This window comes from Sorex fumeus, unplaced genomic scaffold (assembly GCF_029834395.1).
Source record: "Sorex fumeus unplaced genomic scaffold, SorFum_2.1 ptg000039l, whole genome shotgun sequence".
NCBI lineage: Eukaryota > Metazoa > Chordata > Mammalia > Eulipotyphla > Soricidae > Sorex > Sorex fumeus.
Window position 1 is genome coordinate 12405373 of NW_026606096.1, and position 13313 is coordinate 12418685.

At 44.8% G+C, this 13313-nt stretch overlaps 2 pseudogenes; one reads left to right on the top strand and one right to left on the bottom strand.

Annotated features, from left to right (window-relative positions):
* Nucleotides 1-486: 486 nt before the first annotated feature.
* On the bottom strand, nt 487-1755 carry LOC130028391 (TAR DNA-binding protein 43-like; annotated as a pseudogene).
* A 5786-nt stretch (nt 1756-7541) lies between these two features.
* On the top strand, nt 7542-8651 carry LOC130028110 (ribosome biogenesis protein NSA2 homolog; annotated as a pseudogene).
* The last annotated feature ends 4662 nt before the right edge of the window (nt 8652-13313 follow it).

Below are 13313 nucleotides of genomic sequence, written 5' to 3' on the forward strand. Positions count from 1 at the left end.
CAAGTGTTAAGAAAACACACAGAAAGAAAAGAACCAAACATTGCAACACCACGATCTCCAGGGACCTTCCTACGGAGAAAATCCGTATGGTGGGGTTCAAATTAAAACGAGGAGGAAAGAATGCAGCTCTAACCAATGGGTTCCACTTTGAACATGCAAATAACTCAGGTGACAAGTCCAGGGATAAAATATTACAGGAGAAGCTTCTTGATAGCAATTGTGGTGTTGGTTTACCCGTCAGGCAAACAGCAGTTCACTTTCAAACACTCAAGAGTTCAACCCGTTATGTAAGAAAACTTAGAAAATTCCTTTAGCTTTTCCTCTTTTTCTAAATGAAAAATGTCAAAATTACTGCTAAATATACTCCACACCAAACAAACCAATTTTGAAAATTCTTAGTGCATATGTATCTTACAATATACTTACCGTGAGTTTAGAAAAATTTGACTTCCCACCAGTCTTTAGCGTCTAACTGACCAGCCCAGCCTACATGCCCCAGCCCGACGACTTCGAGTCCATGCTGGAGCTGAAGTCCATGCATTGAAGCCGCTGCCCGAGCCCGCGTTGGAGGCCGACCCCCACCCGATGGCGGCGCCCGAGTTGGAGCCGCTGTACTGGTTGTTCCCAGAGCCAAAGGCCTGGTTGGGCTCTCTCTGCATGTTGGCCTGACTCTGATTGTTCCCTGATGGGCCCGACTGGTTCTGCTGACTGGCCAGCAACCCCATCATGCCCCAGCTGCTCTGCAGGGTGGCCTGGGTCGTGGCCCTCATGGCCGGGTGGACGCTGAAGGCGCTGAAGTTCATCCCGCCCCCCATGTTGCTGCTCTGGTTGTGGCCCAGCCCCGCCCCGCCGCCCCGGCTGTTCCCGAACCCGCCCTGGTTCCCAAAGCCACCCGGATTACCACCAAATCTTCCACTTCTCTCTAACTGCCTATTGCTATTGTGCTTGGGCTCCGCGTTGCAGATATGCACGCTGATGATGCCTTTGATGATCAGGTCCTCGCCACACAGGGACTGGGCCACCTGATCATCTGCAAATGTGAAGAAGGCAAACGCCCCCCCCCCCCCCAAGGGCTTGGGGATGAACACATCGACCACCTCCCCGTACTGGCAGAAGAACTGCCGCAGCTCGTCGGCAGTGAGGTCCTGGGTGCAGCGGCCCACAGACACCTTCCTGCTCCTCAGAGGCTCATCCGGGCTTTGCTTAGAATTTGGAAGTTTGCAGTCACACCACCGTCCATCAATCATGTGTCGCTGGGACATCACCTTCACTTGGGTCTCATACTCCGTGAACCGCACAAAGCCAAACCCTCTTTTGGTGATCAGTCTTGATATCTTTTTTTTTACCTGGACCATGAGGACCTCCCCGAAGGTGCTGAAATACTCCTTGAGGTCCTGCTCAGTGGTCTTCCAGGGCAGGCCGAGCACGATGGGGTCGGACGTCTTCTGCACGGCCCTTTTCACCTTCACCGCCGAAGAAGCATCAGCCTCCTCCATGTTCCTATTGTTATCTTTGGGGTAGTTGACCACGTAGACCAGGTTGCCCCAGCCCGCGTCGGGCGCGTGCAGGATGCCCTCCACCAGGCGCGCGTATGGCAGGCATGCACTGCGACACGGGGTTCCGGTAGCGCAGGCCGCAGGCGCCCGGGAACTGCGCCGTGACCGTGGACAGCAGCACGATGCCATCGTCCTCAGACGGGATCTCGACGGGCTCGTCGTTCTCGTCCTCCTCCGTGACCCGGATATACTCGGACATCTTCGCCCGCTCGGCGTCCGCTAGGTCGCTCGGAACCCACGAGGCGGCGCGCGCAAAGACAGCGCCCATGACCGCTCGCTCTCGGCTCGCATTAACCTTGAACACTTTGATGTATTTATTATTCATGTCCGGGGCTTGCTCTGGCTCTCTTCCCCGTGCGGCGCGCCCCCCCCCCCCCCCCAGGAGGAGGAGGAGGAGCAGCGGCGGCGGGTCGGGGTCCTTCCCCGGTCCCGCGCTCACCGGCCCTCCCTCCCTCCCTCCTCCCGGAGCCCCGCCGCTCGCGAAGGGGGGGGTGCTCAGGGGGTCGCCGAGGCGAGCCGGAACGAAGGTCTCCAGAGAAGTGCCCTGGTTGGTCGGCGGTGTCTGTCGTCAGCGGCCGGGTGGGAGGCGGAGGCCGCGCGCCCGCGCGCGGGGGTGCTGCTGTCTGTCGGGGATCGTTCTCGACGTGGGGTTCATCCCGCCGGGGTTACGGCGGCGGCGCAGCCTGGGTCGGGCCTCGGGCCCTCCCGGGGGAGGGTGAGCGGGTGCGAACGGTCGGCGTGGCGTTCCGTGTGCCGCCGGCCGCCGCTCCCCCTCCTCCCGGGGGCGGTCCCCCGGCCCCGGCCGGGCTCCGGCCGGCTCCCTGCGGGCCCGTCGTGATCTTCCGACCGCTCTCTCCCTGCTGCCGCTGGCGGCTTTTCCGCCTCCCTCTCCGTCCCGAACCGCGCCGTCAGTCCGTTCGCGTCCATCGCCTGACGCCTCCCTCCGCCGTTGCCTCTGCGGCCCAGGCCCGTCCGGCGTCTTCCCTCGCCTCCCCCGCCGGGGGCGCGTCGCGGCCGTCTCGGTCGCGGCCGCGCCCCCACCCTGTCCCAGGTACCTAGCGCGTTCCGGCGCGGAGGTTTAAAGACCCTTCGGGGGCCTGCCCGTCTGCCTCGGGGTCGGGGGCGGATGGGCCCGTTGGGGAGCCCCGGCTCCTCCAGACCCCGCCCCGGCCTTCTCCCCGCCCGTTCCCCCCGGGTGTCGTATTTCTATATTCTTCGTGACGTGACTATTCAAGTATTTTATACATTCTTAAATCGAGCTCTTTGGGTTCACCGATGTCTTCTATTTTGCATAATTTTTAAATTGGATTTAATTGAAATGTCATCTTGTTGTGGGACTAGACATCTATGTGCTTTTGAATACATTAGAAAGGAATTGGTGGGACCAGAGAGATAGACAGCAGGTAAGGCACCCTACTTGCACACGGTCAACTCAGGTTCAATCTCTAGCACCCTATATAGTTCGCTGAGCCCTGTTAGGAGTGATCCCTGAGCCCAGAGCTAGGAGTAACCCCTGAACAGAGCTGGGTGTGGCATCCCACCTCAATTAAAAAAAATTGAAAAGGAAAGCAATTGGCAAGAACTAGGCTTAGAATTTAGAAAAGAAAAACATTCACTGAGGAGTTAAAAATACCCCCCCCCCCCCACAAAAAGAATTAGAACGATATGTTTTGCTGACTGCATTTGGAAGAGATTGATAAGAAAGAAATTGACTTTGATGCCGTAGAGAAAAGAGATGAGAGTGACTTCTTAAGTTTCCTTTCTGATCATCTGATCATCTCACTACTGCAAATAATATTTTCTCTCTTCTTTGTAGTTTTAATTGTCTAACAATAATAAATTTATCATATATCAATAATAAAAAAATTTACTCTTAATGGCATTATTTGGTTTGCCTTATATATTGTGATTACTTTTGTCTGCATGAAACATTGTAACTTAGGTACACAGCAAGAAAGCAAAACAAAACAAAACAAAACAAAAAACATTAGCAAGGTCAGAGAGATAGGACAGGGTTAAGATCTTTTTCTTGCATAACTCTGACTCCAGCCCTGTCTCTTCTCACTTGGAGTGTTTCATTTGAGAAATCCGATGTGAATTTTCCCTTGTGTTAGAAGTTTTGCTTCTTCTTATCACTTTAAGGACTCTCTCTCTTTCTCTCTAATTCTCACTATTACAATTATAATATTAAAATTATAGTATGTGTTCTATTGGAATTTATTTTGCTTGACACTTCTGGATCTCCTAGATAAGTGCAGAGTCCCTTCCAGGCGGAAGTTCCCAGCCAGTAGATCTTATGCACCTGTTCTCCCCTTTATCTCCTCTCCTTTCGGAATTCTGATGATGCAGAGATTGTTCCTCTGGCCATTGCCCATTAAATGCTTGGATTTTATTCATTCTTTACAAAAATCTCTTTTCTATTGCCTCTTCTTTATTCATGATGCCATGTGCTTTGGCCTCAAGGTCACTGATGTGATTTTCAGTCTCTTTCATTCTACCACTAAATCTTCTTCTATGTTCTCCCCTTGTTTTAAGAGTTCTTTAATTTTACCCCATAAGGAGTGAAATAAACATGCTGAATAAGAAAGTGAACTTACTTGCTTTGTTTGGTTTATGAACCAAAATAAGTTTGGAAGTATTTTTATTAATCATTATAAAAATTGAATTGGGGATTGATTGCCTAGATAGGTATTTATATTAATGAGTAAATAAAAAATAGATAAAAAGGATTAAATATTTACAATAAATATAATTTACATATGTAATAAAGAGACCATATAAATTAGCAAATCTCCAAGATCAGAAGCAGATAAGAGACATAAATATCACACACACACAAAAATGTGGGCCTGGGGTGGGGAAGAGGTGGGTGTGGCGAGGATAATTCAAAAGGCCTGATACTAGCATGAAGTGGCCCTGAGTTAGAGGCCTGGTGTTGCAGACTGCTTCCTCATCATCAGGTGTGACCTTGGGAGCCCCTAGCGCTACTGGAGTGGACATGGTGGTACCCAGCCCCCAGCACTGACTGAAAAGCAGCACTGCATCTCCAGACCTGAGTGTGGAGATTTTCAGGCTCAGGCAAATTTCTCAGGAAAGGGCCTACTCAGTCAAGTTGTGTGATCTTCTGGATGTGTTGTTATTTTCACTCTGCCGGCATGTTGTGAGGATCTTTGCATTGAATCTCATCAGGGATCTTGATCTGTAGTTTTCCTTTTTGTGCTGTCTTTGTCTGCTTTGGGTATCAGGGTTATGTTTGTCTCATAGAAACTGGGAGGAGTTCTGTTTCTTTCACCTTCTGAAAGAGCCTGAAGAGAATTGGCAGTAGGTCTTCTTTAAAAGTTTGGAAGGACTCACTAGTGAACCAAGCTTGTCCTGGTCTTTTGTTTTGGGGAACCTTTTGGTTAGCATGTAGATATCCTCTACAGTAATTGTCTTGTTGGAGTATTCTGTATTTTCTTGTTTTAGCCTGGAGAAGTTAGAAGAGTTCAAAAATGTATCTATTTCTTCTAGATTCTCTCATTCCATCGCATCAAGATTTTCAAAGTATTCCCTGATGATCCTTTGCATTTCTACTGTATCTGTTGTGAAGTCTCCCCTTAGATTTCTAATTCAGTCTATTAGGGGAGCACAGCAGTAGGGCGTTTGGCCAGCCCAGTCAAGCCAGGTTCTATTCCTCCGCCCCCCTTGTAGAGCCCAGTAAGCTACCAAGAGTAGAGTCCTGGTGGCAAAGCCTGGCTGGCTACTTGTTTTGTATTCAATATGCAAAACACAGTAACAACAAGTCTCAAAAATGGAGATGTTACTGGGTCTGCTGGAGCAAATCGATGAACAACAGGAGGACAGTGACAGAAATAGTGACAGTGAAAGTCTTGGTAGTGTTCGTAGATCTTATTTATCTTTTCAGAGAACCAGGTCTTGGTTTCATTAATCTTTTGGATCTATTTTTTATTAAAAGTCATTACTTTTTGCTTTAAGTTTATCATTTTCTTCCTCCTTCCTGCTTTGTACTCCTTCCTTCCTTCCTTCCTTCCTTCCTTCCTTCCTTCCTTCCTTCCTTCCTCCTTCCCTTCCTCCCTTCCTCCCTCCCTCCCTCCCTTCCTCCCTTCCTTCCTTTCTTCCTCCCTTTCTCCCTTCTTCCCACCCTCCCTCACTCCTTTTCTTTCTTCCTTACCTTCTTTTTGTTTGGGGCCACACCCTGCAGTCATCACAGATAACTTCTGGTTATGTGCTCAGAGATCACTCCTGGGGATATTTGAGGCAACGATATGGTGATGACAATGAAAACTTGTCAGCCTTATGCAAAGTAAGTGATCTGACCACTATACTATTGCTCCAGCCATTGAATCCCTTAAATTTTATCTGTGTGAATGAAACAATGAATATCAATATAAATTAGAAATGAATATGTCCAGAGCATGTGAGATTTGTTGTGGTGGGGGGGGAACATACTTGGTGGTGCTCAGATGTTACTCCTGGTCTTGTGCACAAGGCAACATAATAAGATACTCTCCATGTCATGAGAAAATATTTTCAAATAATACATTAGATAAAGAACTAATATCCAAGATAGAGTACTCATAAAAATAAAAAACAAATTAATAACTCCATCAAAGAATGGGGATAGTATATAACTAGAAACTTCACTTAAAAAGATGTAGAGAGGATCAGTAGGTATATGAAAGAGCAATCGCTGATATTTATTATCTAGTAAATTCACATAAATGAATAATGTGATTTTATCTCGTATTAAGCTATCTCTTTGCATCCAGAAATTTAATGTTTCATGTTTTGATGAGCTGTGAATGCAAGGCATACATGCAAGCCAAGTGTTTTACAACTTAAACTATATCTCCAGCAAAAAGTGTCTATTTTTACCACAAAAATATTTATCTTTCCAAGAAAATTTTGTATATACATGAAAACAGTGCATCAAACCATCAATAAATAAGCATAGCTTATATTTCTACAGTAAATCTTCGAATTCAAGTTTTAATATCATCATCACTTAAACAAGATTAAAGTGTATCAAATGTATAATATTTGATTACAGATGTAAATTTTTACTTAAGGCCTGATAGTTATTTTAATTATCAAAATTAGATGCTTTAGTTCATTATTTATAATTCTTATCCATTTGAATAAAAATATCTTAACTAATCAAACAGCATAGCTTAAAACTTACAAACAAAGCTAAAAACAGACTTTAGAAGTTGAAATGTCACTAACATAAGAAAGGATCTTTGTATGTTAGTAAGTACTGCGAAGGAAGGTCTTGTGGAGATGTAGTAAATTCACTTTCCTAAAATCAAGAACAACAGTGAAGGCCATAACATGGACCTTAGAGCTCTTCATGAAGGTCAGATTCCTCTACGTATCACTGAAGATTTTTTTCCATAGGATTAAATTAGTGAGTACCTAGGAATGCATTTAATTTTCTATAAAGTCAAAGATAAAGGATTTGCTTTAATTCTGTAGAACAAAATTATGTATTTTTAAAACCCAACAATTATGCTTTTTATTTTTGTCTAAGTAGCCAGACCTGCTAATTCCCCATGACCTTCTTCTTGTCTCCAAACTTGTAAGCCCAGAGAATGCAGAGGAACGGTATGATAATCCAGGGCAATGAAGATAGATGGAGCATTAGAGAAACAATCTAGGAGAGAAGATTTACAACTTGACCTTCTGATATACTTAGAACAGCACCATTAGCTGTCCTAATTCCTTTTTTCTAGCAATTAGATTTTTTAGATCTTTTTTTATTCTCAAAGATACTCATTGCTTATATTATCAAATTCTTACCTTAGTTTTTTATATAGTTTATTTTTGTTACCCTGATTTTTAAAAAAATCTTTATTATTTTATATATTCAATTATTTCTTTCTAAAAGATGTTTTGAGTTTTATAAGTTCTTTTGTATTTTGATTTAAAGAAAAGAATAAATGACTATCCAAAACATATAAACTTTAAAAAGAACATTAGTTGCTCATGAGTTTCAAATGCCAAAAGTTCAGTACTTTGGATACTTGGGCAGCTCTACCAGAAAGTCCTGAAGCCATAACAAAGCCACAAACTGAATGTATTGAGTAACACCTTAAGCACTATGGATATTATTTGAATTTCCATGAGAAAAAGAGAAAGAAGATCAAGAGGTTTAAGAGCCTTTAAAAAAAAGCAAAAATGATGATTGGCCTGAAGGCTAAGCTCTATCATAAACAGTGTAGTACTGAAAAAATACAAATGAAAAAGACTGTTAAGATGCATGAAAGGAGAATTCCCAAAGGAAAGAATGATGGAAAGACAGTACAAGAAGCCATACCTGTATATCTGGGTGGAAAGAGGGATAAAGTCCTTTTCCATATGAATAAACAAAAAGAACAACAAATAAATAGCAGGGAATTGGGAAGTTCATCTCCAAGGAGAAACAGAAGTATTAAACATTATTCAGACAGGAAAGAGAAAGAAGAAAGCATGAATGAGGATGGTTACTAAAGTTTACTTTGTTGTTGATGGCTTCACAAGAAACATAAATTTGAAAAATTCATTAGGCCAAAGGGCTGGAGCGATAGCACAGCGGGTAGGGCGTTCGCCTTACACGTGGCCAACATGGCCGACCCGAGTTTGATTCCTCCGCCCCTCTGGAGAGCCCTGCAAGCTACGAGAGTATTCGATATGCCAAACACAGTAACAACAAAGTCTCCAATGGAGACGTTACTGGGCCCGCTCGAGCAAATCGACGGTCAACGGGAGGGCCTTTACCTTTACCTTTACCATTAGGCCAATGGGTTTACATTTCAAAAAAGGCTTTGTAACACATCTTGAACTGAAAGTTACCTTTTGCCTGCCAACACTTGGTGTAAAAAAGATCCTTCATCTTCACTCTATGCTGCCTTGGTGCTCTCACCAAAGGTACAGTCATGAAGGTGAATATGAGCAAGTAGGGCCTTGTCACAGAGTGAGGCAAGGCTATTTGGGAAAAACATGTCCAGGTTACCAACAATTCTGAAAATGCACTCTTACTGGTTTGACAGTAACTTCATACAAATAACTCCTTATAATTATGAAAGACTGCATACCACTGAGGAGAGCCACCATTGACTACCAAAATGCCTAATATGTATGCAGTCATCAAGAAAAATGCATATGATGTTGCACAAAACATTAAAGTAAGTGATCGTGTTTTTTTTTCCAAAGAGCATTAATGGTAAGGTAGTTAAGGTTCTTGCCTTACATGCTGCTGATCCTCGCTTGATTCCCCACACCTCATATAGTCCCTGAAGTCCAGCCAGGAGTGATCCCTAAAAGCAGAATCAGGAGTTAGCCCTGAGTACAGCCTGGTATGGCCCAAGTACAAAAACTAAAATAAAATAAGGGCACTGATAGAATGCTGAAATATATAAAACATATGTTAGTAATATATCAATAATTTGATGCATATTAAGATTTTAACATTGAAAATCAATAAACGCAAGTTAGTACTTTCAGATTTTCTAAATTAATTCTAAACTCCATGTACCATTGTCTTCACTTTTTTAATTTCTAAGTCTACTTTTTAACACTTATTTTATTATCTTTTCCTCAGAATACTTTCAGTGGACTAGCCTTGAAGTTATTATTATCATAAGTCCTTTTTATTTATAGAGGTTAAGGGAACTCTAATTTTACCCACATTTTAATAAATGCTATACTCAATTTTTATGCTTTGAAAGAATGATGTTCCATGAACTTTCATGGAAAAGTCACACATTCCTACCCAGCTGCTTTTGGGTTCAGCTTCCTAACCAGCCTGCACTGACTGTTGATGTTCTCTGCAATCTTAAGTTTCTTCCTAATAATAGTGGTAGGTAGTTAGTGGGAACTTTAAGAGACTATTGTAAACATTAAAGCACACACTGACCTCTTTGGGGGTCCTCTCTTAATGGAGTTTTCAACATCAAGTCGCACAAGATAGATGTATTTCTGACTCTAAGATTTTCCGTGGATGTGTGCTTGTGGTTGTGTGTGTATGTGTGTGTGTGTGCACGCGCATGTGTGAGTGCACGCATGCGCGTATGGCCATTAATTCAGGAGAATCTTCAGAGGCACTGAAACTGTTTGCCAAGATCTCTAACAAAGCATCAATTGATGTTATAAGCAACCTTGAGTAACAGAAGAATTTACATCACATTTTTCATGGTTCATAAGGAACCTCTTGTGATTTAAACGGTTTCATCAGAGAAAGCACCATTTGGGTAAGATTTAGAAAGAAGTTTCTCTTTGGAATGCTCAGTAATATTTGGTGGGAAGAAGAAGAGGGGGGTGCAATACTTAAAATACTGGTGAATTTCAGCTATTGGGTTCTATCTTATGGGAATCGTTTGTTAGTTTCAGAGGTCACAATTACCAGCAAATTTCTCACTGTTTCAGTTCAGTCTTTTTCCCATAGCGGTCCTTCCTTCTCCACCCTTTTAAGCTGCTTGGCACTGGCACTTCCCGGTTTGCCATCCCAAACTTTCCCTGGCAAGCAAGGACTCCAGGCCACCAGCAGTTCAATTATCCTCCTGGTTGCAGCACAGGTGTCCATGTCCTTCTTTGAGCTCTGGAGCTTCCAAAGAGACAAAAACAAAAAAACCCAAAAACCAAAAAAAAAAAAAAAACCAAAAAAAAAACTTTCTCCTTCCTCTGGGCTTCTGCTAGCAAGTGTATCCTTGAAGTTAGCAATCTCAGCTGAGAGTGACCCTCACCCTTTCTCCCAGCGCTATCCCCACCACTCCCACCAGGCCATCAGGATTAGCAGAGCCCTCCCCTGTCCTGCGCTCGGTTCCAGTTATCTGGCCGAGGAGATGCGGGGTCCACCTGGAGGCTGTGCCGCCGCCTCCACACGCGCGGTGTTCCCCGCGTGAGCGCTGGATTATTCCAGTCTTTGAGCATGGCAGATTTCCACCAGATGACATCATGGGAGCCAAGTGAGTGCGGGCTCCGAGAGCGGGACTGAGAAGGGGAGGAGGAGGCGGGGAGGGGAGAGGGCTGGGAAGCTGAGCCCCAGCCGGGCTGCCTGCCACCCAGCTGCAGGGCCGGGAGCTCGCACGAGCGCTCCGCCCGCAACTGACAAAGGATGGGGAGATGCCAGCGCTCGGGGCTGCTGGCTGCACGCCTGCAGGCGGCCGCCTGAGCGACTTCGCCCTCCGCGGGTGAGTGATGGCCCTGCGCCTTCCGGCCTGGCAGTGAGCCCGCACCCCCGGGCCGGGTGTCCCGGCAGGTGTGTCCCCGAACCCGAGGGAAGCTTGAGCTCTAGAGCGCTGCTGGAGCACCAGACCCGGCAGCAGGTGCCTTTGCTGGCGGGTCCAGAGAGGAGTGGATGATGCCTCTGGCTGGGATTCTGAGCTGGGATTGGGAGCGACTCGCGGGCGGCAGGCTCAGCTCGGTAGAGTGGATGCTCCGGGAGCCTCCTGCCCTGGCTAGTTACCTTTGTTGCATCCCAGCGCCCGCTCCGCGCGCGCGAGTCCTTTCTGGTGGATGCCCAGTGCGAGGCGCGCTGTTTACACCAGCTCCACACTAGTCACAGAGCCGCACCCCTCTGAAAGCGCGGCATCAGTGACAGCCCCTTGGACAGGCTTGCGAGGTACTGGTGCGGGCTGGAAGGGGACCCGCACCTATGGTCCAGGGTGGTGCTGGGGGCCGGGGGAGGCGCTGTGTACCAGCCGGGCAACCTTTGTCTTGGATTTAGCGCTGCTGTGCTCCAACCTGAGTCAGGTTTTCTCTTAACTGTGGAGTCGAATCTTATTGAGGCTCAAGCAAGCTTGGGCAAGAGATAATTGGTTTTCTGCTCCAGGAGGGACTGAGAGCCTGGGACTTAAAATAGGAGAAGGGTGCTGCACGCAAAGGTGAGTGTGACAGCTATCCCGGTGTAGAGCGAACTTCTTCAACTCCAGAAAGTGACATGACCCACGGAGGCAGAGAGGCACCCAAGTTCTGTTACCCAATGGTATGGGTAGGGGGCAGCTTAGCGAGACTCACTCTCAGTCTTGTTTTAGAAGCTTTGGTTTTAAGGATTATTGTGGCAGGTGAATGGAGTTAGGGAGACTAGCGTCTTCCTGGCAAACCCTTTTTAATTAAGTATTTCAGAAGAGATTCGCTTGCTTAACGTTTCTGAGATGGGTGTGTGGTCTATTGTGCAGCATTGTGGACAGAGAAGAGATTCAAACCTTGCTCTAGCATCTTACTTATTAGAGTTTCATTCTTCCTAAGTGTTAGGAACCCGATACTCCTGCTCCTCCCTTTCTACCCTCCTATAGTTTCTGCTATCTGGAAAGAGTTCTTTCTACTCTAAGATCCCAGAGAAGTGCCAATATTTATAGGAGTGTTTTGTTTGAATATCGATTTATTTCCAAAAGAAACATTTTATGAAAAAAAAAGACGCACGAAAATGTAACTTTGCTAAATTGAAGTTTGCTTTTTTGCGTTATTTGCTTTTATTTACTTTAATTGAAAATATTTAAATTTTAAGGTATTTTATAATTATGATAATTATGAATTTAGTGTCTCATAAATCATTTCTAAATGCTAAGCTGATTTTTGGTGTAAAATCATGCTGCCGGTTCAGTATCTAGCAATGCTAGAGAATAAGAGAGACACAGAAATCGGTTATAAATTCAGAGGAGTGCTTTATTTTAGAAAAACAGAAAAGTTTCTTTTGCTTGTTTAATTTTGTTTTGGGGGTACACACAGTTGTGCTTAGGGCCTTAGTCCTGGCTTTGCACTAGAGGTCACTCCTGGCAGAACTCTGGGACACCATATGTAATACTTGGGATAAAACCGTGGTCAGCTGAATGCTGGCCAATCCCCTTATCCATGTATTATTTCTCTGGCCGCAGAAAACAATTTTTTTTTCTATTTTTCTTAAAGATCAACAATCTTAATGTTTTTTTTCTAAAGTAGAAATATGAAAGTAAATTTCTCTGGTCAGGGATTAGGCACTGTTTTTCTGACAAAATTTGAGGTCTTTTCAGAACTCACATGTTGAAAAATTAGAGAAATAAGAAATGTGAAATATGAAAAAGGAAGTAGGTAAGAAAATTCGGTGGTTTAACTAAATGTCAGTGGTAGATCTAAAATGTGTTTAGTGGAGGTCATATTAGTTTGTTTTGGGAATAGTTCATGTTAAGTTTTACAGGCTTGGCCTCTTCTTCCAGGAAGTAGATGATTACATCTTTGATTTTGTTATATTGTTGTATGTTGTTATATGCTGTAATCTTGTTAAAATTATGTTGTATATTACATTGAGAATGCAGTGGTCTGATTAAAGAGAACTTCTCTTTATTTAGGACTTAAAAGGTTATCAGCAAATTTTTCTTTTGCAATTCAGGATAATTTCTCATTCTTTTTCTCTTGAATCTTTATCACAAAGGTATTTATGTGTTTTCTTTTTTACTTTATTACATTAATTTCTTTATAATGATGTTTAAGGAATTGCATTGCAGGCTGTTGAGAACCTGTTGCTTATGTTGGCTGTTCTCTACAAATGCTATAATACCAAATCTCTTTTGAAAATGAATTTTTTGTCTGATGATGTGTTACAAGATGAAGTGGCCAGCATCCCCATCATGCCCCAGCTGCTCTGCAGGGTGGCCTGGGTCGTGGCCCTCATGGCCCGGTGGACGCTGAAGGCGCCGAAGTTCATCCCGCCCCCCATGTTGCTGCTCTGGTTGTGGCCCAGCCCCGCCCCGCCGCCCCTGCTGTTCCCGAACCGCCCTGGCCACCAGGCGCGCGCACGCCGCGCAT